The sequence below is a fragment of the Marmota marmota genome, unplaced genomic scaffold, assembly GCF_001458135.2.
Source record: "Marmota marmota marmota unplaced genomic scaffold, marMar, whole genome shotgun sequence".
NCBI classification, from domain to species: domain Eukaryota; kingdom Metazoa; phylum Chordata; class Mammalia; order Rodentia; family Sciuridae; genus Marmota; species Marmota marmota.
In genome coordinates, this window is record NW_025999960.1 from 7831185 (window position 1) to 7857028 (window position 25844).

General features: G+C 33.8%; 1 protein-coding gene across 7 annotated transcripts in view; it reads left to right on the plus strand.

The window, feature by feature from the left end:
- The window catches only part of Cntn1 (contactin 1), a 333868-nt gene that overhangs the window by 76029 nt on the left and 231995 nt on the right, over positions 1-25844 (plus strand). For all 7 annotated transcript variants that reach the window (XM_048802545.1, XM_048802548.1, XM_048802543.1 and 4 more), the window contains one exon: positions 1720-1767. The gene's annotated coding sequence lies outside the window, so the exon portion shown is untranslated. The remainder of the gene's footprint in view (positions 1-1719; positions 1768-25844) is intronic.

Sequence of the window (25844 nt, forward strand, 5' to 3'; positions counted from 1 at the left end):
CAGTTTTCTCTTTTTAAAGGACTTTACATCAAGATGATAGGAGTCTCTTTTGTTCATGAAGATGGGGTGACTCAAGAGTCAGGCTCTGCCTCACACTAGAAAGCAATCCATGTTCACTAGGAAGGTTACCTCCATTAGCAAGATTTATGTCATCCATAACCAATTAAAAATGGGATCCAAATATGAAAATGAATCAAATGTGAAAAACATTCAGGACCCTTAAGATATAAGATATCAGCAAAGGGAGAAGTCAAATCTTGGGCTAAAAACAGTTACTTTATCAATCCTCCAAGTCATATTTACACTGACAGGTAAAGTGCTATTAACAAGAAAACCCATAACCATACCTGTGGGACAGAAGACCTCAGATGAGATAGAGAAGTAGAGAGATGCTGCATCAGCACCCAAAGACACACCAGTGTTGTAGTCTCACACCTGAGTGTCTGTCCTACTAGACATTTGTCTGATCAATCAAAATAAAAAAAAAATTAAGTTTCTGTCCCAGCTGGGCTATTGAACCTGGTCCCGGTCCCTCAGTGAACTTTCTTCTCTTTTTTCATTGATGATATGAAACAAATATTTTTCCCTCAGGTATTAGGAACAAATGAAAATGTGATGTTAATTTTGTTATCATATAGGCTAAAAGAAGGGTAAACCATTATTATTTCTATCTTCCACAAAATTTGATTTTTCACCAATTTTCTTCTAACCACTGTCTGGGTCGAAATGAGTCACTAAAGTGAAGTGTAAGAATAAAGGAAATCAAAAGCAATATCATTAGGTGCATATGGCAGCATCAAAGGCCCTAAATGGAATTGTCTCTGTGTACACTGTGTCTTCTCAATTGTTCGCTATTATAACCAAAATGGATCCTTATTGAATTTTTAATGCTTGTTTATATTTTGGTTTCTGCATCTGATTTTACATTTTCTCAGAAGTAAAGAATCTTTCCATAAGAATAACAGTAAAGCTGGTGCAGTGGTGTACACCTGTAATCCCAGCAGCTCAGGAAGCTGACGCAGGAAGATAACAAGTTCAAAGCCAGCCTCAGCAAAAGCGAGGCTCTAAGCAATTTAGTGAGACCCTGTCTCTAAGTAAAATGGGGACATGGCTCAATGGTTGAGTGCACCTGAGTTCAATCGCCAGTAACCCCTGCCCCCACCAAAAAAAGAGAGAACAGCAATAAAACTTTTCAAAGTTACTGAGATTTGGAAATCTAACACTCTCTATTCTTTTAATAGAAAGAATAGAAATTCTTCTATTAATTTTTATTATTCATCTTGTGAGAATAAATATTTTTAGAATACTATTTGGTTGTGATGTTTGACTTGTAACAGGAAATTATTAATTCTTGAAGTTGTATTTTTTGGCACGTGACTAACTCCAACCAAGTGTTCTTAATGTTCCGTATCATCAAATGAGACAATGATAGTATTATAGTTGAATTTGAAAATTAATTTTTAATAGAAGCCAATAATGCTGAATAAGATGATAGTTTAATAAAACCATTTTTCAAAGGCCAGACTACCTTAGCTTAAATGTATTTACTGATTTTCTAAATGTAATTTATGAATATGTTGAAATCTTATTGGAATTAAAACTTCTAGGAGATTAAAATACAACTTTTCCTTTGTATTATCTATTAAAATTTTTACTAAAAGTATAAACATTTTAATGTTCAACTTAACTAACTATAATTTCATAATTATTGGTTTGTAGATATCCACTTTGGACCATTTCTGAAGCCCAATTCAGAACAAGCCTAAGGTAAGAGATTTACTTATGCACATGTACCTGGTTATTTTAAGAAATCAAAATCCGTGGCAAAACTGAAGGTAATGGAATATTCAAACATATTTCTAGTTGCTAAGAACCCCAAAATATTCTGGTCCATGGATAAGCACTTGATGGCATTGTTTTCTTAAATGTTTGTAACCTTTCTCAATTTCTAAAAGATAGTAAAGGTGCATGATGGATTATGTGTGTTCTCTTTATTAATAGTCACACAAAGAAATCACCATGTCAACCTACAAAGCATTAGGAAACAAACTAGGTTGTATAGTGCAGCACTTGGTATCACTGCATTGTTATAAGAATCCAGAATCCAGTGTGGGCTAGAACAATGGGAACCCATCAAGAAATTATTAATAAGAAAAATAACAGTAATAATATGTTATAGCTACTTAATGTTAATATAATTTAGGCACTGCACTAAGCACTTTATATACTTTCTACCATTCAATCCTCCAGCAATTCTATGCAGTAAAATTATTATTATTTTTTTTTATTAGTCCTATACTGAAATGAGAAACCTGAGGTCTCTCAAGTTTGTTAGGTTATATAACTGGTAAGTGACACAGTTACTTTAGGTCTAAGACTCCAGTTTTTGTTTTCTACAACTACGTAAATACCTGGGAAAGATAAGAGTTAAGTGCTGTATTGGGAGAAAGAAAGGCTTTGAATGGAGAGAATGAAGGGGAATTCTTCATGGTATGATGACTGCTAACAAAAGCATGAAAGAGGACAGAGACAAAAACTGTGCTAGAGGGAATGATGCATGTTTGAGAAAAATATAAGGAAGATTGTGCTGGAGGAGATAGATGCAGGGATCTTTTCAACTTGGTAACTGGTCCCCCTGTCTCTAATGTTATACCTGAAAAATGCTGAGCTAGATTTTGTACTATCATAGATGAATGAGAGAATCCACAACCTGATGGGAGTAACCTGTTGAAAAACAAAAGTAACAGTGAAATACTAGACTTACCTAGCCCTGCCATGCTTAGAATTCCAGGAGAAGCAGTTGAAATAGAGGGAGATGTGAAATGCTAGTAACCAGAAGAATAAAAAGTAACATTATTTATGACAGACTAGGTAAAAGACATAAAAGAAAAGAGAGAGCAGATGGTTTTAAGTTTTTTTTCCATAGAAAAGGGAAATTTCAAAACTGATAAATATGAGGACATATACAGTTTTATTAGAGAATATGAGTTTGGTTTCCGTATTTTGCTTCTGAAGTATCAGAGGGGAAATGGATCTATATATCCTTTAGGATGTAGGTAGTTGAGTAAAGGAAAGAGGTAAAGATTAGGTCTTCATTGTATTAACTATATTTATTAAAGTTTTAAGATGAGAGATTTCTCTGTAAGAGTTAGTATAAAATAAAAGAAATAATGGTATTTTTAAAGATTATTCATATTTTTTTGGTTTTTTTAACTATGTAAAAAACAATTATGGATGTATTTGCTTTGGGAAGACTCTTAAAGTGCAATTAAAACACTATAAAAGTAAAAAGTTTCATTGCAACTGACAGATTTTCTTGAAGAAAGAATGCAAGCTCAAGCTTCTACCATCAGTGTGTTATCATATTTGCTTTGCCAACCTCTAATCACAGTATATATTTCTTCTGTTGTTTTTTTCTTTGATTCACATTCTTTGATTATTGGTAACACTGAACATTTATATATACTTATTCATCATTTGCATTTCTTTAGTTAATTATTTTATTTCTTGCTTAGTAAGGTTTATTATTTTTACTTCACATTTAAAATAATATTTTGTTTTTTCTTTTTAGTTAAATGTGACAGCTGAATATATTTTGATATTTTATACATACATGTAGTATAACTTCCCATTTTTGTGGTTGTACATAATTACACTCGTTGTGTATTCATATAGGAACATAGGAAAGTTATGTCCAATTAATTCTACTGTGTTTCCTATTCCCATCCTCCCTCCCTTCCCATCATTCCCCCAATGAACTTATATTCTTCCCTCCCTCGCCCATTGTCCACTAGCATCCGCACATCAGGGAGAATATTTGACCTTTGGTTTGGGGGAACTAGATTATTTCACTTAGCATGATAATCTCCGGTTTCATTCATTTACTGGTAAATGCCATAATTTCATTCCTTATGGCTGAGTAATATTCCATTGTGTATATACACCACATTTTCTTTATCCATTCATCTGTTGAAGGGCACCTAGGTTGGTTCCATAACTTAGTTATTGTGAATTGATCTGCTATAAACACTGATGCAGCTGTGTCACTATAGGTATGCCGCTTTTAAGTCCTTTAGGGATATTCCAAGAAGTGGGATAACAGGGTCAAATGATGGTTCCATTCCAAGTTTTTTGAGGAATCTCCATACTGATTTCCAGAGTGTTTGCACCAATTTGCAGTCCCACCAAATAACTGGTATTTTAAACATAATTTCAGGTCAACATGTATGAATGAAATATAGCTACCTAAGCTTTAAAACTACATGTGAGAAGATTTGCAAGCTGAATAAATGTCTTGTGTCCTATGCTTCATTGTAAACTAACACAAATTTTGCTTGGGATGTGTTTCTTTGTTTGGCAACAGAATGTTGATTTAAAAAAAAAACAGAATAAAAAACAATCACAGAACTCCTTTAATAATGCAAATTACTTAGAACACAGCTCTGGCAAACATTTATTTCGATTTATTCCTGACAATGTTCCTTCACTTACTTTAAGAATTTTATTTTTTTTCTGACATTATCATCATTCTGTTAACAATGTTTCAGTTTTATTTAAAATCAGTTTTATTTTTTAATCAAACACTCATTCATTGTCTGTGAAACATGTGAATCAGTAAACAAGAATATGAAGAAAGACGAGCAGCACTTGTTAGGCTGCAGATTCATTTTGAGAGATGTCCTTCCCAATGCTGGAATTAACATAAAATTTTTTAAAAACTTTTTTTCTCAAACAGGAAAAACATACAAGTTGAAATTATATGACAACATACTTATAAACTTCTTACCAGTGAATTTGCTTTTAGTGAACCTCTTCACTCATGGTTTACATTTGTCTAACATTTATTCAGCATCTATTATGTATCCAATTCTGAGCTAACCATAAAGAAAAATAGATATGGTTTCTCTTTTCAAAATGATCACAATATAGTAGGAAAAAACCAAGATATTTAAACAAATATTTATAGCATAGTGTGTTCCCCTGATATGGAAACTCAAGGAAGGTTTACTCATTCTAGTTGGGGAGAGATCAAGACTCTTAAAAATCATCCAGGAAATGTAGATCTTTAGTTCATAAAACTGTAAAAGAAGATATAATTTCTAAATTTTCTTCTGTTTTTGTCTGGAAGTCAGTCTCCATATGATGCTATTAATGCATTTCAGAAAATAGGTATTTAAAATATAATATATATTCCCTGTGATGGTGTGCTAATTATTTTTCTTAAACAGCAGAACCATTAAGAGTGGTACGTGTTAAATGCATTAGGAAGTTGAGAGGAGAAGCTATCACTTTGTTAACAGTTTCAATGAAATTAAAGAAATCTCTGTTGTAGAGGCAAAAAAATGAATCACTTCACTTTTTGAAAATAAATTGGGATAGGTTTAAAAAGTTACACTAAGGGTTCCCTTTCAGCAGGTGATAAATGAAAAATTCTAAAAACATGACTATAAGAAACTTTCTAAAATGTTTGCTGAACTGAATTTCACAAAGAAAAAGAAATCAAAGAATTCAAAGGGAATAAAGATGGAGAAATCAGAAACCCTGAGAGGTGAACACATGAGAAGTCTGGAACACATGATCTATCCTAGGGCCAGTCCACATACTGTATAAAAGAAAGGCCACCAAAAAGTCAGGATCCAAATGGACAACAGTCTAAGGGCATGGTCTTCAAGAAGCAACCTGTGCTGAACAGATTCATCAGGAAATTTACTTATCTAAAAGTTTGTCATTGATTAGACAGGAACAACTCTGCCCCTGGGGCTTGGAGCTGCAATCAGCCTTTGTTGAGATTTCAAAGAATCCTCCTATGTGGTCTCACAAATCTCATTGTTTGCACTATGATCCTATATTCAAAGCATTTCCAAAATAAAGTTCTAAAGAAATCATTTATTTTATTTTTTTCTATTTGAATCATTTTATTTTTATATTTTCCAAACAAGTTGTCTCATATTTTCTTCCTTGAAACAGGCTGGACATAAATAAATACATATAATAATTAAAATTATAACCACTACAGAAATCATTTAATAGTTAAAAATGTGAGGAAAAAAATAGATGCAAGAAAGCCAACAAATACATGAAAGAAATATGGACATGCAATGATAATAATTCCAGATATAGGAATTACCAGACAGAAAAAATATGTTTAATATTATATTAATTTTCTATTTCTGCCATAAGAAATTACCACAGAAGTAGTATCTTAAATAAAGGTAGTGTCTAAGTAAAACAACAAATATTTGTGATCTTCTAGTTCTGCAGGTCAGAGGTCCAGTTAAATAATCACCAGATGAAAGTCAAGGTGCTGTCAGGCTGGGCTCTTTTCTGTACACTCCAAGGAGAATTCGTTTCTTGCTCCTTCAGACTTCTGGCAGAATTCAGTTTCTTATGCTTATAGTACAGAGTTCCTAATTTTCATGCTACCCTATGTTGAAGGTTGCTCTCAGCTTCTACAGGCCACTGGACATCTTTGCTTGTGGGCCACTTCTTCATGTCCAAACCCAACAAAGATAGGTCCTGTCCTTTTCATATCATTGGCTTAATTTTTTTTCAGTCCTCACTGGCAGTGTTTCTGCTGAAATAAAGATTTCAAAACCTCTTTGTATCTGCTATAATGTATGTCATGAGGATTCATTCCATTAGACAAGAGGTATATCGATTGCTACTTCCAATATGAACCCTTGTCCTTTTAGGACATCTGCTGTGATGGTTGAAGGGAGGTGTGAGGTAGATGTTATTCAAAGACTGATCACACTGATTACTTTGAGTAGAAAGATGGACATTAGAGACTGCCTAGTATTCAGAGCTAGAAGTCTTAAGAAAGTAAATTAGGATAAACTAAAATAAAATTATATCTGCACATAAAAATTAAATTAAAAATACCAAAAAAAGAAGAAGAACTGTAAAAAGCTAGAGAAACAAGGTAGGGCATAGCCAAATGAAAGACAATTACACTGCAAGATGACTTTTAAATAGCAAAAGGGGAAGCCAGAGGATACTGGGTTCCATCTAGAAGATTCCATCCCACTGAATGTTTCCTACCTTGTGCTCTTCATCATGATTTTTCCTTCTCTCTTCCATATGTGTGTTATTCTGAGGTGTCATTTGTATTTTTCTTCTTATGCTTTATATACAGTATAACATTTCTGAAAGCTAATAAATATGAGCAAATGTATGGCATATCTAATTACCTGTTTATTGAATAAATATCAGCTCATTGTGATTTCTATTATAGACCAGGTTCTAAAAGGGCATTGGCACACTATTAAAAACCTATGCCTCTATCAAGTTTTCTATGCATATCAATCTTTCATGAGTTAGAAATCTTAAGTGCAGAGTCATACCTTTCTTCCTATTTAAAGATAAAACTTTTCTCATTTTCTTGTTACTTTAAAAATTATATCTCTATAACTTTTCTATGATTTTCCAACAATTCCATGGACTCCCCTAAATACTATAGTTAACTCAGGACTTAGAAACCCACTCATCAATCAACAGTAATTTGTTTAGTATCAAATATGTACTCACCACTCTCCATAGCACCTTTGGGAACACAGGTCTGTTACAGCACCACTGTATCATTACAGTGTCACTAGAGTCTGTTCATTATATTATACTTTTGTATTCTATTGCACAATTGGATTATTTTGGATTTTTTAATAACTCAAGTTCATCATCATTTCTATTAGGATGAATTATAGAATAGGTATTAAAGGCTATTGCTTTACTTTTCTGAGTGTGACTGATGTAAGAAAATCTCATGACTTCCTTTCATTGAGAGAAGAATTCTTTATTAAATAAAAGGAAATCCAAGCAGGCACAGAGGATTTAGTGCCTAACATTCAGTGGAGAATAAAATAAAATGACTGAGCTTTTCATAAAATAAATATTAGCTTTATTTTCTTCCAGAATTGCATGATAACATATGAAGTTTTTTTTTTAAACTTACTAGGAGTAATAATCTATTGAGTTTTGCATGATGTATAATTTTACCTGGAAAATGTATAAAAGTCTTGTGGTATTTCTTATGTACAGGGTAGAATATTAGTGTCAAACAGAATATCTATGACTTCTTAGGCAAGCTATATAACTTCTCTAAGCCATCATCTCAGCACTAAAAATTAAAAAGAGATGGATTTCAAATGCAGTCACTGTTGATTTACTCATTATTTAACTTTTTTTACATGGCTCTACACACAGCATGCCCATATTAGCAGGAAAGTCAGTGCCTCCGTCTTGAGGTCCTGTCTATCCACACTCCCATTGCCCAAGATTCTTAGATAAATACCACGTAAAATACAGTCTTCCCTGATTCCACATGCCAAGCAAATAGAAAGCCAAGAAGGCCGTCTATTGCTTTCTATCATTGCACATGGAGCTGCATAGTAAACTGTTTCCCCAGTACATTCCTACTGGTGATTTTTTGCTATTACAGGGTGTCCTGGATGTAATTTATCTGTGTGTACTTTGGAACTTTATGATTCTATCTGTCGTCTAGAAGAAGCTCAGCCAACTGTTCTTATAAGACTTACCATGATGCAATGGCCTTGGGTAGCTCTAAACCATGGCTCTGAGCTGGGTCAATGATCAGGTTCTTGCCTCATGGTAACCTCATTGGGGCTTCTGATAAGTTTTCTTTCAGCAACCTCAATAACTAGTAGAATACTTCAAGTAGGTTCCAGTAGCATGAAACCAAAACATATACTTCTCCAACAGCAAATAATATCTTGGAAATTTTTTAACACCTCAGTGACTCACTCTTGGGGAAGTTTGGTGATCCATAATTTAGCAGGTCATAAAAAGGTTTACTACTACCTTCACCAAGAAAATGACTAGGGGCAAATAAAATGACTCAATTAAAAAAGAAGTTCTTTCTAGATGACTTATTAAATTCACCAGAGATTCATCTTCTTTGGGAGTCCTACCTTCTCAGACACAGCACTCATCATGTTCTGTGATGACTGAAATGCTATATATATAAAATGTGCTCACCAGTGTCCACTACACAGCAGACACTACATATTAATTCCCTCCCTTGTCCTATATTTTTTTATTTTTGTTTTAAACCGTTATTATTTCTTTTCTTTTTCATATAGATGATATTATAAAATCTGAAAAGGAAGAGTAATGTCTTCCATATCTTTCAAGCTTCCACAAATTATTTAGCATAATACCTTGGAGATAAATATTAATTACTATATAATCATTGCTTTGGTGATTACTTTGAGATTGATTTTTTCCATATGTAGATAATATAATCTGCTTTTAAAGTATGACTTTGTGCTGTCACACCGGTGCTATCATTCTGAGCAGAAGCTTGGCAAGGAAAGAAGATGAAATTCTAATCCAGCTATTTGCATTTTGATTACCGAATCACCTATCTGTCAACAACACTTAAATTGCCTAGAAATTTTCTTGAACACTTGAAATAATGGCTTCTCTTCTTTCTCAGAATAGTGAGGCAGAAATACATTTATGTGAGGCATAGCATTACAATAAAGAGAATTTAAATGTGAATTCTAAATCTCTACTCACACTTATAAGATAGGAGCAAGCCATTTAAAATGATCTTTATATGGCAAAAAAGTTAATGACAAGATTGTTATAAGGATTAAAGAATATATAGAATAATAGTTTATTGTTGAAGGAACTTTTTAATTTAAAAAAATGCACATGTGTTTAGAAAAAGTTGTAAAAAAATTTAAAAAAGACTCAAAAATCTCACACTCCATGGGTAATATTTTGTTAATTTTGGGAAATATTCTGAGAACATACATGTATACATTTAAATATCCTGTTTGTTTTCTAATTTTATATCATGTGGAGCTTTTACTCTTTCCATGTCATAAATTCTTCAAATATATTATTTTAATGGTATCGACCATTTCTCATGGCAATATTATACTCTGTTCTATTGCTTAGATTAAAAATAATTTTATTATTATCAATATTACAATGTTTCCATATTTCTTTGTATTTCACTGGAAAATATGCTATGGACATTTGTGCAATTCTTACTTTTTGGATTTACTCTCTTAATATTTGTTAATTATCTAATCCTGAAATACCCTGTGAAGACTCATAACTTACCTGACTATTGTTCTGCTGAAATTCACACTTGATGCTAGTGAAAGTACCATGCACTTCAACTGTTTGGAAGGAGTCTAATGGCTGCATGACCTTCTGCATCCAGTTTCTGTAGTCAGCTTAATTGTATTGTTCTTCCCATGGTCCACATCAAATATCTCTTTCCTGCAATATTATATAAATTAATATATTTTCTAATACCAACCTATTCTTTCATCCAAGAGAGAATTCATTTTGAAACTCGATTTGCTAGGACTTTATTACTTAGCATCTACGATCACATATATAATTTTTTTCTTTTTGTGCTTTGTTAGTTTTGTTATCAGAGCTGTAGTTCCAAGTTCACACAAAGAATGTGTTAAGTTAATTTCATATTCTAGAGTGCATGGGAAAATTTAAAGTTAAATACTACAATTAAATAGTTAAATAGAACAAGTATTGCGTTTACATAATTAGCTACTAGCTAATACTTTGGATGACAGAATCAACTTTTAAACTTATTATACAATTATGATATTGAGCTCAAACTAACAAGATAAAATATTTCTGGTATAAATCTAAAATTTCTGTATTATAATGGAAAATATAATTATATAAAGGTGAGGTAGAAGGGATCTAACTTTACACCAATTCATATGAAATAAATAGTTGTACACATAGCGGAGATACAAGTGTTCTGTGTACCACTGTGTACTAGCTGCTCCTGAAGCTATTATCAGATGATAAGGGCATGGGTAATATAGAAAAAGGGTGTCACTCTTCTTTCACCATGTTTCTGAGATTCCTTCCAGCCGCAAACTCCAGTACATGGAAGACTAGTGTGTGGCTCCTGCAGTTAAGTCCACATCCACTTGGCTAGTCACACTTGTCATGTACAGCTTAAGCCCATTGCTTCCTCTGAAGGTGATGCAGATGAAGTTCAAAGCCATTGAATCCCCCCCATGGCTTCCTGTTGTGGGCCATCTCATGTTTAGGAAGCCATGACCTCTAAACCCAAGTGAGCTGTTACCATCTAGTGATAATATCACTTCATTCCATAGGAGAGCTCTTACAAGCATCACCCCTAGATTAGAGTTTCCTACTAACATCTATGGGCTTCTTAAATGAATAGGAACTAGCATTTTTTCTGTGCATCACGAACTCCCATAGGAAACTAGATTGGGTTTTGCTCTCTTCTCCCTCTCGGAGGCTCTTTGCTGTCTCACTGCTGTCCCATCCTCAGACTCTGGCAACACTGGAGATATCTGGGATTCTGCTGCTTAGTAACCTACAGGCAAGAAGAGAGTGCCAGCACCTCTTATTCAAAATCACTTTTAAGCCCCAGGGGAGGGTTCTTTCTGCACCCCTCCTACCCCTACCACCAACCAACAGAGGATAAAGGATTTCAGAAAACCAGTTCTGCCTGTTTCCTGACAATGACTTTAACTAAAATTTGAGGGAGGCCCTGTTGTAACTAAGAAGGACTGGAATTTTGTTCTCATCAGCCAAGGATTGTCTTCCGGGAATCCCTGATTTAGTGTCAGCCACAGCTTGCAAAAGAGGCTTCCTAGTAGTTAGTCTCTTAGTGGGTTTGGAAAAGAATATTTTCCTCCTCAAACATTTTTATTTCACATTAGTATAACAATTTTATTACTTATTGCAGTCAGAGCTAATAATTTTCTATCCATTTAAGTGCTTTTATGGACAAATTTAAAATACTTTGCAATTATCAAGGCATATGATTTGTAGTTTGTCAATTTGCTCTTTGTAGCTTTTTAATAAATTAAAACATGTTCACTTTGAAAACAACCTTGTTGACTTTTAATTTTGTTTAATCCATGTCATCATATCATTACAGAGATGGTTTATTACTTTGTTCCTAACAGTGTGTATAGGTAGTTACTCAAGTGCCCCCACAGTATTTCCCAAGTTCTCTACTCTGATGTAAGATTCCTATTGTGGAATTTACTCATTTTCTTTATAACCAGAGCCAGACCATTTTCTCTAGCAGGCCAGTTAAAATGTGGGCACTGACATCTTGAGACAAGGATGTTGATTCAATTATCAGACAAGCTCAAGGATAAATTTGAGTGGAAATAAGAAATGTAAATATAGTATTTCTTTAAGAATTATAATCATATACCTATATTTCATATTCTGAAATGTCTATGACATTTATTTACATGAATAATATGTTTTTAACCTTCATATAAAGCCTGTGAAATAGGTAACGTGTGTGTGTGTGTGTATATATATATATAATATTATATTATATTATATATATATAATATTTATAATTTATAAATAATGATAATTACCAGATAATATAGCTGATATTGTTAGGAAATGTAAAAATGGTCTCTGAAAATATGCTTCATGTCAGAAAATAATGTACCCCCATCTTCCTCCAGATCACTGGGAATAAATGGCTGATTATGTGATATTCTGATGTTTCATCAATGGGAGACAGGTTATTATGGAAGTAATTTAAGGGCTCAAGCCCTTGAAGATGTAGATCTATGAATGTCTAGATGTTCAGTATATGTTTGGGTATGGGGTACTGATCACAGGAATTCATAGAAGGAAGAGGATATTAGGGGCTAGTGTCCTCAGAGGATAGTTCTAGAAGAAATAACACATGAGTTGCACTTTGAGAGAATGGGGACAGAGCTGGGCTCAGATCTCAGCTACTCTAGTCACTGTTAAATTTTCTTGGGAATGTGTTTTCAGCTCTTTGAACCACACGTGTTTATAGTGATAAAGTGAGCAGACAACATCTACTTTATTTTTTCCCACATTTTTCATTGGTGCATTATAGTTATACATAATGGTGGGATTTGTTGTTACATGTTCATACATGCACACACTATAACAATATACTTTGGCCAATATCATTCCCCAGTATTTCCCCATTTCTTCTCCTCACTCCCCCTGGTCTCCTTCCTCTATTCCTCTGATCTCCCTTTAATTTTCATGAGATGCCCCCATACCCTGGCCCACCATCTTTCTTTTCTTTTTTCCTCCCTAGCTTCCATATAGGAGAAAAGATACGAGCCTTGAGTCTCTGAATTTGGCTTATTTTTCTTAACATAATATTTTCAAGCTCCATCCATTTTCCTGCAAATGACATAATTTCATTTTTCTTTATGTCTGAATAAAACTCCATTGTGTATTTATACCACATTTTCTTTATCCATTCATCTATTGATGGTCACTTAGGCTGGTTCCATAGTTTGCCTATTGTGAATTATTCTGCTCTGTATGAAAGTATTGCAATAGTAGGCTGAGTATACTTTCTTGGTCTAAAAGTATTGCAATAGTATGATTACTTTAATTCTTTAGGATAAATACTGAGAAGTGGTATAGCTGGGTCATGTAGTGGTTCCATGCCTACTCTTTTAAGGAAACTCCATAGTGGTTGTATTAATTTACGATTCCACCAATAATGTAAAAGTGTTCCTTTTTCTCCACATCCTCTCCAGCATTTATTATTGTTTTTATTCTTGATGGCTGCCATCTGACTGGTGTAAGATGAAATCAGAGTATTGTTTTGATTTTCAATGCTTACTCACTTTAAGAGTTGTGACAATTAAAAAAAAAAATAAAGATCCTTTAAGCAAAAATACTTAAAGTGCTTGGTAACTGTTCAACCACAGTTCTCCAAAAGCCCCAACATACTGTTACTGATCTTAGAGAATGAATTGGTGGGGTGGGGTGGGGATTCGATTGAGAGGACTTAAACATTTTATTTTTTATGTGCTCTATGCAACAGCAGGCTGTGAGAAAATGAAGGCCACCTGTGCCTATGAATAGGGGCAGTACATAGGATGGGTTGTATGCCCACTGCACAGATAGAGTTTTTCATATGTTTTTTTGAGAACATTCTTTTACTGTTTAATTGAAGTTCCTCTGCTTTAATCCCCACATTGGGGACAAGGGAAGTGGCCAGTTTCCTTTCTCTGTTTCCTTCATTATCACATTCTATGGAGTCTTTATCTCACCCTCAGGAATTTTAAACTTTCCCAAGCAAACCTGTGTTGACACCAACAGTAACCAACAACAGCATTTGTTAGTTTTTACTGTTTAATCACTTTCAGTTCTCTTTCTTCTCTTGAGATAGAAAAAAAAATCCAGATATTTAAAAGATGGAAATTAAAACATTTAAGAAGGCAGAGAAGGAAAAACATTGTAAACCAAAGCACTAAAATAATAGATACAGACTGCCCCGAGGACACAGATTGGTCTGTGGATTATGGGGGGAATTTTTAATTTCCAAAGGTGACTTCTATGTTATTTTCTATCTGGAATTACAACAATTTATTTTATCTTGTATATTCTATCTTGATTTAGAATTATTTATTTATATTATTATTTTTTTAGTTGTTGCTTGTTTTTATCTTGCACAAGCCTTGGTAAAGTTTCTTGCGTATACATATTTAGTAAATGCTATTCATTTTATCTTTATTAATAAATATTTGTTCAGCACCTACTATGTGAATATAATCAGATTATATGAATAGTGTGGAACCAGCACATGAAGCCCTTTGGATTTAGAAATCAAATTTGGGAATTCATAAGCTAAAAATTATGCCTTGTCATTCTCTACTACTCTAAATCATGCCTCACTGTATGATTCTTTGTAGATAAGAAGCCAAACTGTGTTATGGCTTCCTCTTCCTGTAATAATTCCCTGTCTGCTACCTGGAAAACAATGGTAGCAGACAGACAAGAGTGGTTAGAACATGAAGTTGAGTGGATAATTTTATAGATGAGTCCTACTGTGCTGACCTCTCATAGGCTTTGTTTTAAAAAGCAATTCACCTGAGGCCAGTCTGGACCTGTCCTGGCTTAAGTCTACAGGATAGGTTGTCCTCAGCAAACACCCTCTTATCTTGCAGGAGAAATGCAGGCCCAAAGACTCCTCCTTGCCAAGGAGAACAGGAGTCACCCTGAAGGGGGCGGGCTTTTGTGATCTTTACACAGACCAGATTCCAGGACTCAGGAAGACAGGGTAATTAGAAGCAAAGCCCACCAATCATAAGATCAGTAAGAACAAGTTCCCATTAGAACTGACCAGCTTAGGCCAAGGTGATCCAGAGTGGCCCTTGGATCTTTATCATGTCAAATTCATAGTAAAATGTGCCCCTCAGGAGTTTTGTTTGGGTACTTACGGTGTACCTGTGTTTGCAGTGGGGACTTGGAAGTTTGATGTAATTCTGCTGTCAGGTGAAAGTCAAAAAGTGGTTCTAGGACAGACTCTCTGGAAACTTCCCTGGGACCCCCAACAAAACAGAAGGATGGGGAGGTGATGAACTTTCCTTGTCCCTCTGGGAGAGGTCCTATTCTCTCCCTTTTTCCTTTGAGAATTTCCCTTTGACCATTTGTTTTTCCCTTCTAATAAGCTCCTGGCTGTTGCTATGTGTGAGAGGATTGAAATCCTTTCAGTGGAATCACAAAACACCTGGGGTCTGAGAAGCCCCATGGCCTCTTCAGCTCTGTGGGCAGGTATCTGTCTGCAACAGAAAGTACCTATTCTTCTTCCATTACTCAGGTGAATGAAACCTTTTCTAACGTTCATTCTCACCCCTACAGGGGGATAACACAATCTATTCTTTCTACTTCCTCTAAATCTGGTACTTAATTATATCATAGTCCCTATAACATGTCACTGCATCCATTTGTTTAAAGTCTTCCCCTTTGGACTAGAAACTTAAATGCTCAAGGGATGGTAAAGAGGAATCTTGTGTGAGTACTTTTAGATCATTTTCTTACATGCGTCTAATAATATGTGTTCCACAAATCACTGTTTTAGGAAGATGTGCATAAAACCAGAAAATCTTCCTGATCTTGTCAAAATAAGAAATTTGGTTTAAACTCTCCATGGTTGTACAATGAGAATATAAACATGCTCTTTGAGCAGTGCTTTCAGTGAATATTTTTTAGTTATGCCTGTAAGAGACAGCAACATTATTTTTGTATTGCTGAAGTGCTTTGAGAGTAATGCTCTGGTGACAGCATAAACAAAATACAAAGGCCAGTTTGTTTTTATATCTAAATGGGGGATTGTTGGTGAAGAGCTGTGCCAGCCAGTGCAGAGTGGAATAGTGTTTTATTCCTCTCAAGATAGATAGATTGCTGAATTGCCTCAGTTCCTGCTGTTTTATAGCCTGCCCCTTGAATTTGAAAATGAATAAGCATTCTTTTTTTTCCTTAAATGGCTGATGAGAAAATGTATAAATTTAAATGAAGCAGAACTAATAAATTTTGTCATTAAAAATATACTCACCTAGTATTTTACCAAAATGCTTTATTCCCCCAAATATTAAATGTCTTATTTATTAAATATTGTGGGATTTTTAAAGCAAATCATATCATTATTAAAACGGAATAGACTACTTGCTAATATGTTACACCTTCAAAATGGCTTTCCTTTTAATAAAGAGAATTAAACTTTACATCATTGATTAAGCCATTATTTGAAACTTTTGACTAGATAATTTCATAAAATTAACAAATTTGTTTTGAGTGGTGAGAAATTTCTTATAGAGGATAGAAAGAAAAAGAAAGCATGTTCCCCACAATCAGAGAACTCTCAACAACAGAGGAAATTTACCAAGGACTTAAAAACAGATATGGGAAAGTACAATGACTCTGAGAACAGAGGAGGCAAAGGTTACTTCTAATTCTTCCCAAGGGAATGACTGGAGAAGACTTCTCAAATTGATGGAACCTGAAAATTGATTCTCCTGACTAAGGAAGGAGGAATTAGGAGGGAGGATTTAAGTTGGGTCATGGGGGTCCTCGAATACCAGGAGAGAATTTTTTTTTTTGGTAGGTATTAAGAAGTTGTGATGATGGATTTTATGTGTCAGCCTGGCTAGGCAATAATACCCTGCTATATAATCAAACACTGATCCAAGTATTGCTCTGAAGGCATTTGACCGATGTGGTTCACATCTTTAATCAGTTATCTGTAAGTAGAGCAGATTGCCCTCCATAAAGTGTGAAGGTCTCATCTGATCACATAGGAGAAAATACTGACGTTTCACAGATTAGAAGAAGTACTTCTTCCAGATTTCTACTCCTGCCCAGTTTCCAGCTTACATATCCCTGATTCAGGGATTTTTTTTTTTTTACTTGCCAGCCCCACATCTACATCTGTGAGCCAATTCCGTAAAATTAAATTTCCTCTGTTGTTGATATCTGTATTTCTATATCTGGGTACAATGGTGTGTACCTGTGGTCTCAGCTTCTCTGGAGGCAGATGCAGGAGGGTCCTTACGCACAGGAGTTCAAGACTAACCTATGCAACATAATAAGAACATGTTTAAAAAAACATATGTATGTGTGCATGTGTGTGTATATATACATACATATATATGTGTGTGAGCGTGTGTGTATATACACACACATATGTGTGTGTATGTATATATACATACATATGTGTGTGTGTATACACACACATATATGTGTATGTACACATATATATATACACAAAAATATATCTATATATTTAACAGAATTTAAACATAGAATATATATGTACATTACATACATGTATATACATAGAATATATATATTCATATTCTAAATGTATGTATTTTCTCTATATACATACAGAGTTTTATTGATTCTTTGGGGAACTCTAAATTAAGAGTCCTTACCAGTTTTAAACAAAATTATGTTTGCTACCTTTCTGGCAGAAATTAAGGCTTATAATTTTAAGCTCTCATTGAACATCAGTTTATACCAGGTTTATGCTACATGCTATATAGTAAACAGAACACTAAAACATTGTGCCAGGTTTTAGGGATTTCTGAAACAATGGCTAACAGTTTTTCTTTATTTATTTTAATGAAAATTTATTTATCTGAAATTCTCAACAATTTAATAAATTAATTTCTGAGGAAAAAAGTAAAGAATCTCTTAACTAAACTTAGAAGTAGTACAAAAACCGACATGACGCAAACTAACAATCAGGCTACGAGTTTTTATTTTTCTTATATAGCTATCAGTGTGCTAAGTTTTTTTTCAAGTTCTTACCTTTTGTCAATGAAATATTCTTGTAGATATTATAAATATAGTGATTTTGTATTTCTAATTTGATGGATATATAAACAGAATTTACGGATAGTTAGTGTCATCCCTGGGACAAAATCAGGGCTACAGCATATGAAATACATATTTTGCCCTAAATTCATATCTTCTCCTAATGAAAAACAACTTGGCTATTGCCAGTAACCTGTGAATAGAATAATATTATGCTTTTAAATATCATAAAGGAACAGCATGTTTCTTGTAGAAAACAGTTTTTAAGAGAGAGTGCTTGGTGAGTTGTAGAAGGAGTCTGATGGTCTAAACAATAAGAAAGGAGAATAGCTTAGATTATGATAGTCATCTCTAATAAATGTTGAAAGATAATGTTTTTAAAACCTCAGGCAGCTTCAGACCAGATTTTAACAAACTTGTCCAATCAATTAGAATATTGTTCTTATAATTCTATTACTGGCAATATCAGCACTGGAAATTACCTGGGAGTTAGCCACAAAAGTAAATTTGGAGGCTTCCCCTGAGAACCCACATATCAAAATCTCTGGGATAGAGCCTGGGAATCTGAATTTTGAATGAACTCTTTGAGTGATCTGTACTCACATTAAGGTTGAAAAGTCCTGTATTAGAACTACAAGAGCTGACAAAAAAGTCTCATGATGCTGAACTGAGCTTCCCCAGAAAAAGCAGAATGAAGACTCCAATCTAGGATTAATAATGGTTGATGGATGTTCTTCTTAGGTTGAAGTACAAAGTGGGAATGTGGGAGAAAAATAATTTCAGGAGGGACAGAACTTAAGTAGGGTCATGGAGAAATTGAACCTTTCTCACTTAAGAGAAGATATATTTGGACACAGAGTTAGAACAGGTTACACAGCACAAACAAAAGAGGTTTTGGTAGTATGCTTCAAGAATCAAAGCAAAATTTAAAAAAATAGAGCAAGCTTGTCAAGCCCAGAGGATAAAAATCCTGGCACAAATGGACAGCTATTTTGGAGAAAAGTTAAAGACAAAGGAATTTGCAGCCAAAGTCTGAAGTCGAATGTAAACTATTTATTTGGAAACAGGCAGCCCATATCTGTTAGGGTACAATTGACACTTCCCATCTTATGTTCCCATGAACAGCTAATGCAATCGTATCTTATCCAACTGACTTTTTTTGTCTATGAATTCAGAATTTTTTTCTGATGTCCTTTGTATGCCAACTACAGTGATAAAGTAGCAGAGATACAAAGATAAATAAGACAAATATGATCCATGTTATCAGGAGAAACAGACATTAAATGAACACTTGCACAAGTAGTTGATGGCATGCATCAAAAGTTTTACCCAGACGAAGTACAGGTATGATTAGAGTAAATTAGAAGATACTTAACCTAGCTTGGCAGGTTAGGAAGATGGCCAGAGAAGTTTCTAGAAAAAGTAAAGTTAAACAGCAGCTCTACTTATGATATGGACTTTTCTGAGAAAAGAGTTAAGGGGAAATTATTGTAGACTGTGAAAACAGTAGACTGTAAAGAGAGTGTGCACGTTGGGATAGAATAAGGGAATTCCCAAGATGAATGGATACAGTAAAAATAAAAAAGGGAAATAGCCCAAGATGAGTCTAGTAGTGATATAGGGTCAGCAATAATCTGTTGAGAACAGAATAGCATTGTCAGTGCAATAGAAAGACACTGGAAAATTTTAAGCCAGTTAATAAATATGACACTAACATTAAAATATTCTTTTACATTTTATGATAGGGTTTTTGTATGGAATATACCAGGAAATCTTTTAGAAGCTCATTGCAATAGTAAAATCAAGAAATGATCCTGGCTTGGACTAGTTTAATGACAATAGAAGAGAAAGAACATGGTGGATTCAACATATATTTACCAATAATAGAGAAAAGGACTAGTGGCTATAGAGGAAGACAAAAATATAAAAATCTAGATAGCGGATGAGCAGAGATTGATACTATTAACTAAAATAGTATCATTTTGTATATAAAGTGAGGCAGATCAGATTTTGCAGGAAAAGACAAAGGTTCAATTGAGTTTGAGACTCTTGTTAGTTACCTGAGTGTTAACAGAAAATATGGAAGTGGGTTGATGAATCTGGAGCTCCAAACGAACATTTAGTTGCATATGCAAGTTGAAGTTTATTATACATGATAGGCCAAATTATTAGTGTAGATGAAAATACCTAGAGATAAAATGAGAAGAGATTTTTCATCCTTTAATCTTTAAAGAATAAAAATAGAAATGTTTCACTGGCAAAGAAAAGAAAACAAATGATCAGAGAAGCAAAGGGTTAAGAAGGACAGTTCATGTCCAAAAAACTGCGGGAAGAGATGTTCCTATAAAGAAGGAGTCAGTGTGTGTGACAGCATGCCACTGAGTTAGGCAGAATGAAGTGATGGAACAGAACAATGGGCTATCCTCAATTGTTCTATATTTATTCTATTTTCTTAATCAATATGGATGAATTGTGCTACATCCACTTACTTTTATCAACTATAAACTTATTTTTGTTCTTAACATTTTTTCTCCTGTCCTCCACATAGAATGTTTCTCTTTAAAGAATTGCATCCTAAAAGTACTGAAAGAATTTAGTGTTTAATTCCATGCCTAGCAAAATATCTCTCAAAAATGCAACCTAACTAAAGACATTTTTTCAATAAAAAAATAAACAAATTATTGCCTATAGATCTGCTCCAGGATTAATGCAAATGATATTATTTATAATAGCATATGATACCAGTGGGTATCTCCCAGAACGTTGCAATATGTAGGTCCAGGGTGTCAAAGCCTTTATCTATCTATACTGCTTTCTTCTATGAAGCTGAAAATGGTATGAATATTGATCCAAGACTTATTGTAATTCATTTTCTAAATATGTATGTATATGTATAATATATATGTATATATGTGTATATATATATATATATATATACACATATATACATATATAAATGTCAGTAAATAAATGAATGTATAAGTCCCTTAGGTTGTTGGAGCATTACTATAAAAAAATGGCACTGTGTGATTGTTGGAAACATTATATCTGATAAATCATATCTTACAAACAAATCTTGATGTCTGTAACCTATTATTATTTCATAACGCGTATATAATAAAATTTTTTGTGTATAATCAAATAGTCAGATATATTATTTGATATTTACATACATAATTGATATACAAATAAAATCTATTATTGAGCAGCTACTTAATAATGTATACATAATATAAACTATTATTTCTTAGAATTTGCTCTAAGATTACCTGTATCACTAAGTCAGAGTATACAGTAGGATCATATTCTATTAAATACTGAAATTACTTTAAGTCTATGACTAGGAGTTTTTTTCTTTCAACATTAAAAAGGTAATGAAAATTTTAAATAAAAAAGCAAGCACTTCAATAAGATGATAGCGTTATTTCTTTGGCAGAAAATAATACTTGTAGCTGGGCACAGTGGCTCACACCTGTAATACCAGCCACTAAGAAGGTCCAGACAGGAGGATAATGAAGTTCTAGGCCATCCTCTGCAACATACTGAGACCCTGTTTAAAAATTAAAAATAAAAAGGGCTGGAGGTATGACTCCAAGACAGAAAACCCCTGAGTTCAATTCCCAGTAAAAAAAGAAAAGAAAAATAAAGGAAGAAAAAAACAATAATAGAAAAGGAACCCTTGTATTTTTACACATGACTCTTACAATGGGAGACAATATTTTCTGATTTATTAACACCTGACAAAGCAAAAGAACTTAGTAAATAAATTCAGCAGATTCATCAACCAATTATTAAATAAGCATTTACTGTAAGCCTACTCCATTTCAGCTCTGTGTTGATTGCATATGATACAGAAGCATAAAACCTTGTGCCAGCTTTCAGGGAGTTTACATAATTATAAAAACCAACAATACAGAGAACTACCCATCTAGTGACACTATACTATGCAAGTTTATCTTTTAATACTCTTTCTTTTAATCAGTCCTCAACATATTACTATAATATAGGAATTATTGATATTAGCAAGTATAGTAAGGTTTCAAGAGCTAAGGTACTTGGTTGAGGAAAATGGTCAGCAAGCATACAACATAGTATTAAACCCAGGATATAAGAAACAAAAAGTTATACCTTCAACCATTGGATATGCTGCTTTTTCCCTCCTTATAACCAGTTGGAAAAGTAGGTTGGAAAATATAAGCAATATGAGATAAGAAGAAAAACAACTCTTTATTTTCCTGTTTAAAACAATAATGTTCTTTATTTTTAAGCAAAATTTGTGAAATTGTTGAATTGAATAAACATTATCAGACTTTCTACTCAAGTAAGGTTTCCCTGTTTGGATGGGGTAAGAGGGTGACAGCTGGATCATTGAAGGTACAGGAATAGGTCACAGCCTGAAAAACAGAGAGGAAAGGTAAAGCCATCTTGGTTTTTATGGTGTATCTGGCTGTCATCTCCACACCAGATTCAACACATCAGCCAGAGATATAAGAGCTAGCTAAGAAAATTATCAGACACGTGAGAAGAATTTCCCTGGAGAAAGCAAAAGGAAAACAGCTAATATTATTAGAATTAATAACAGTTAATCATTGTCTGACTTAGGTTGAACCTAAGTGGGGATCTATGGCAGCAGAATTTTCAAGTAGGCAGAGGCAGAGTTGTGAAGATAACACTTTCCCACTTAAGGATAAATGAGTGTATATACAAAGCCAGAGTGGATTTCAAAAAAACAAGTCTAAATAGAATTTTCTTTAAAGAGCATATTCTGATCAGCCAGGGAGGCAAAATCCTGGGATAGAGACAAATAGCACCGAGTTTTAGAGAGAAGCTTCATAAAAAGTATCCTTAGTCCAACATTTGAGGTTGAAAATGAACCATTTGTGCCATGGCAGGCAGCTCAGTTCTGTGTGGTCAACTCTGTCACTGTGGCAGACAATTAAAGCTTAAAGGATCAGGTCTTCTGAAACAAGCACACACTGTACTGTTGATTAATTTATTCCAGCATTCAGCAAATATCTGGTATCCTTTATGTGCTGATAACAATGACAAACACCAGACTCCTAAAAAAGTGAAAAGTAAAATGAAACAAATAGGTTCTTTGCTATAGTGGAAATTATATTATAGAGGAAGAGTTAAATGTTAAATAAGTAATTACAAAATTACATTGATAATTACAATTTTGATTAAAACAATAAAGGAAAGGTAAAGAATATTGTGAGAAGGGATTGCAGAAGATTCTATCCAAGTTTGCAAAGTGGAAAAGGAGATGAAGAGTGAAAGATGAGGCTGTTGACTAAGCAAAAATATTTGGGGAAACAGTATATTCTTGACAGATGGTACATATTTTTTTAAGTCAAGAGGGAACAGGGAGATTGTCAATGTGGCTAAAATATAATAAAGTTGGGGGAAAAGAGGACAAGATGAGGTTGGAGGGTTGGTTGGGGGCCAGCAGGACATTATGTGCTATATAGAAGACTTAAAATATTAATTGTAGCAGAAAAACACTGAATATTTTTATACCAGTAAATAATATGATGACAACTGCATTTTCAAAAGATCCTTTTAGGTACTCTGATATGATATTTGATATGGATTAGCAGGCAAGCAGAGTGGATGTGGGCTCATCCCCATAAGATCATTTCAATAGTCTAAGCAAGAGATAATGATGGCTTGAGCTCAGTTATTGGCAATGAAGATAGAAAAAAAGTAGATGGATTCAGTAGATAATCAGGAGGGAGAAAAGGGACTTGCAGCCATGACACCAAAGTAAATAATGTAGGAGTATGTCATTTACTAGGATAAGAATTATTGAAGGAAAACAAGATTGGGGTAAAATACTGAGTTCTGTTATCTTAGAATGAGATGACCAAGTGGAAATGTCAGGGTGATGTTTCTGGATTTAAAAAAAAAAATTGACTTTATAGCATACATGTGATCCTTCAAATGTAAAAGATGACACCTTAGCTTTTTGGCATGTGCTAATGAGTGGACAGTAGGATAATGAAAAACAAAAGGAAAACCAAATTAAGGAGTATAAGGTTGAGTAGTGGATTGCCTGAGTTTGAGATGCTTGTGATATCCTCTCACATGGAGATTAAGTATATAAGTGGTCTGATGGTCTGGAGTTCAGAAGAGACATTTTGGCTGGAGATATATTTGAATTAATAGCATATGATTTTATAAGAGGGGATGAGAATATCTGGGGAAAAACATGAATTGAGAAGGGAATGGAAAGGAAAGGAATAGGAGAAAAGAAGAGAAAAGAGGTGAGGGAGTTAAAGGGAGGAGCAGAGACAAGAGAAGGGAGAAATCCTTGGGGCTTTAAAAGGAAATGAGATAGATAGGCTGATAAAGATTAAGAGGATAGCAAGAGAAGCAAGGTGGAAATTGGGAGAACTGGGTGCCTCTAAGTTCCAAGAGATGCTCCAAGTGCTGGGAAATGGTGGAGCACTGTGCCAGAGAGGAGGTGAGTAAACCCATATAGTTCACTTTCCTCCATTATTTTATATAAAAGGACCTCTCCGGATGGTCAGCTGTAGTTGTTGAATCAACTTTCTCTGACATTCATGAGATACAAACCTTAATGTTATTTCTTCTCCATCTCTTACACAGAAGCTTAACATGAATCCATGAAATAATTTTTAAATGTTTCATTTCTTCAGACATTTTTTAATCCTAAAATATCCTATGTTCCCTATTATCGAATCTGCTTCTCTTAACCTAGAGCAAAGTCTCTTGCTTCTTTGTATAACTTGTACATTTAAAATCGTATCTTATGAGTTGCATGTGATAGAACAATAGAGGCTAAAGTAAATAATATTTATTTCTATTATATCCCTATTATATCTCTTATATAATAGAGTATGCCTCTTTTTCTGTCAAGTCATCAGTGTGGGGGTCTGAGTCAATATAATTTATAGTAGATACATAGAATATTATCTATAAAATATTTGCTACTGTTTTGTTGGTGGTAATAATGAGACAGGAAATTAGGGAATTAGGAGCAGCATAGGAAATACAAGGACCCTAGAAATTCCTAATAACTTTTGTTTTACTATTTACATTTTACATTTAAAAAGTGTTTCTTATATAAGTTGAAGATGAATGAATGAAAGGCTAGTTTGATAATGATCTGACAATTTTTTCTTTTTTTGTTATTGCACCCAAAGACAAGAATAAACAACTTGTATTAATATTTTCATTTCTTCTTTCTAATCAATTACTTCATTTGTTCAGAGTAGATTTTTCCTTTTCTCTAAATCAAGCATCTTCCAACTATGCCCTCAAGGTCAAATCCTACCCATCACCTGCTTTTGTTAATAAAGTTTTATTGGAATATAGCCACACCCATTTGCTTACATGTTTTATATACCTTTTTTATACAATGGCAGATTCCAGTAGTCATAACAAACAAATCCTAAAAAATTTGCTATCTGATGCTGTAGAGAAAAATTTTCTGACCCTTGCTTTAGAAAAGTTTTCCATCTGACTTCATGTTTTAAAACCACATATGTTAGGTTGATTATGGATGCTAAATTCATAATAGTTCCCTACATTTATGGTGATTGCATTCTAAGTAAGGTACCTTAAGCATATATTTACTATGGAGATTTCAAATAACTAGTATGTGTGATTAAAATGTGTTAAAATACATGGGTATGGTGGCACATGCCTTTAGTCCTACATATTTGGAAGGCTGAGGCAGAAGGATTGCTTGAGCTTAGGAGTTC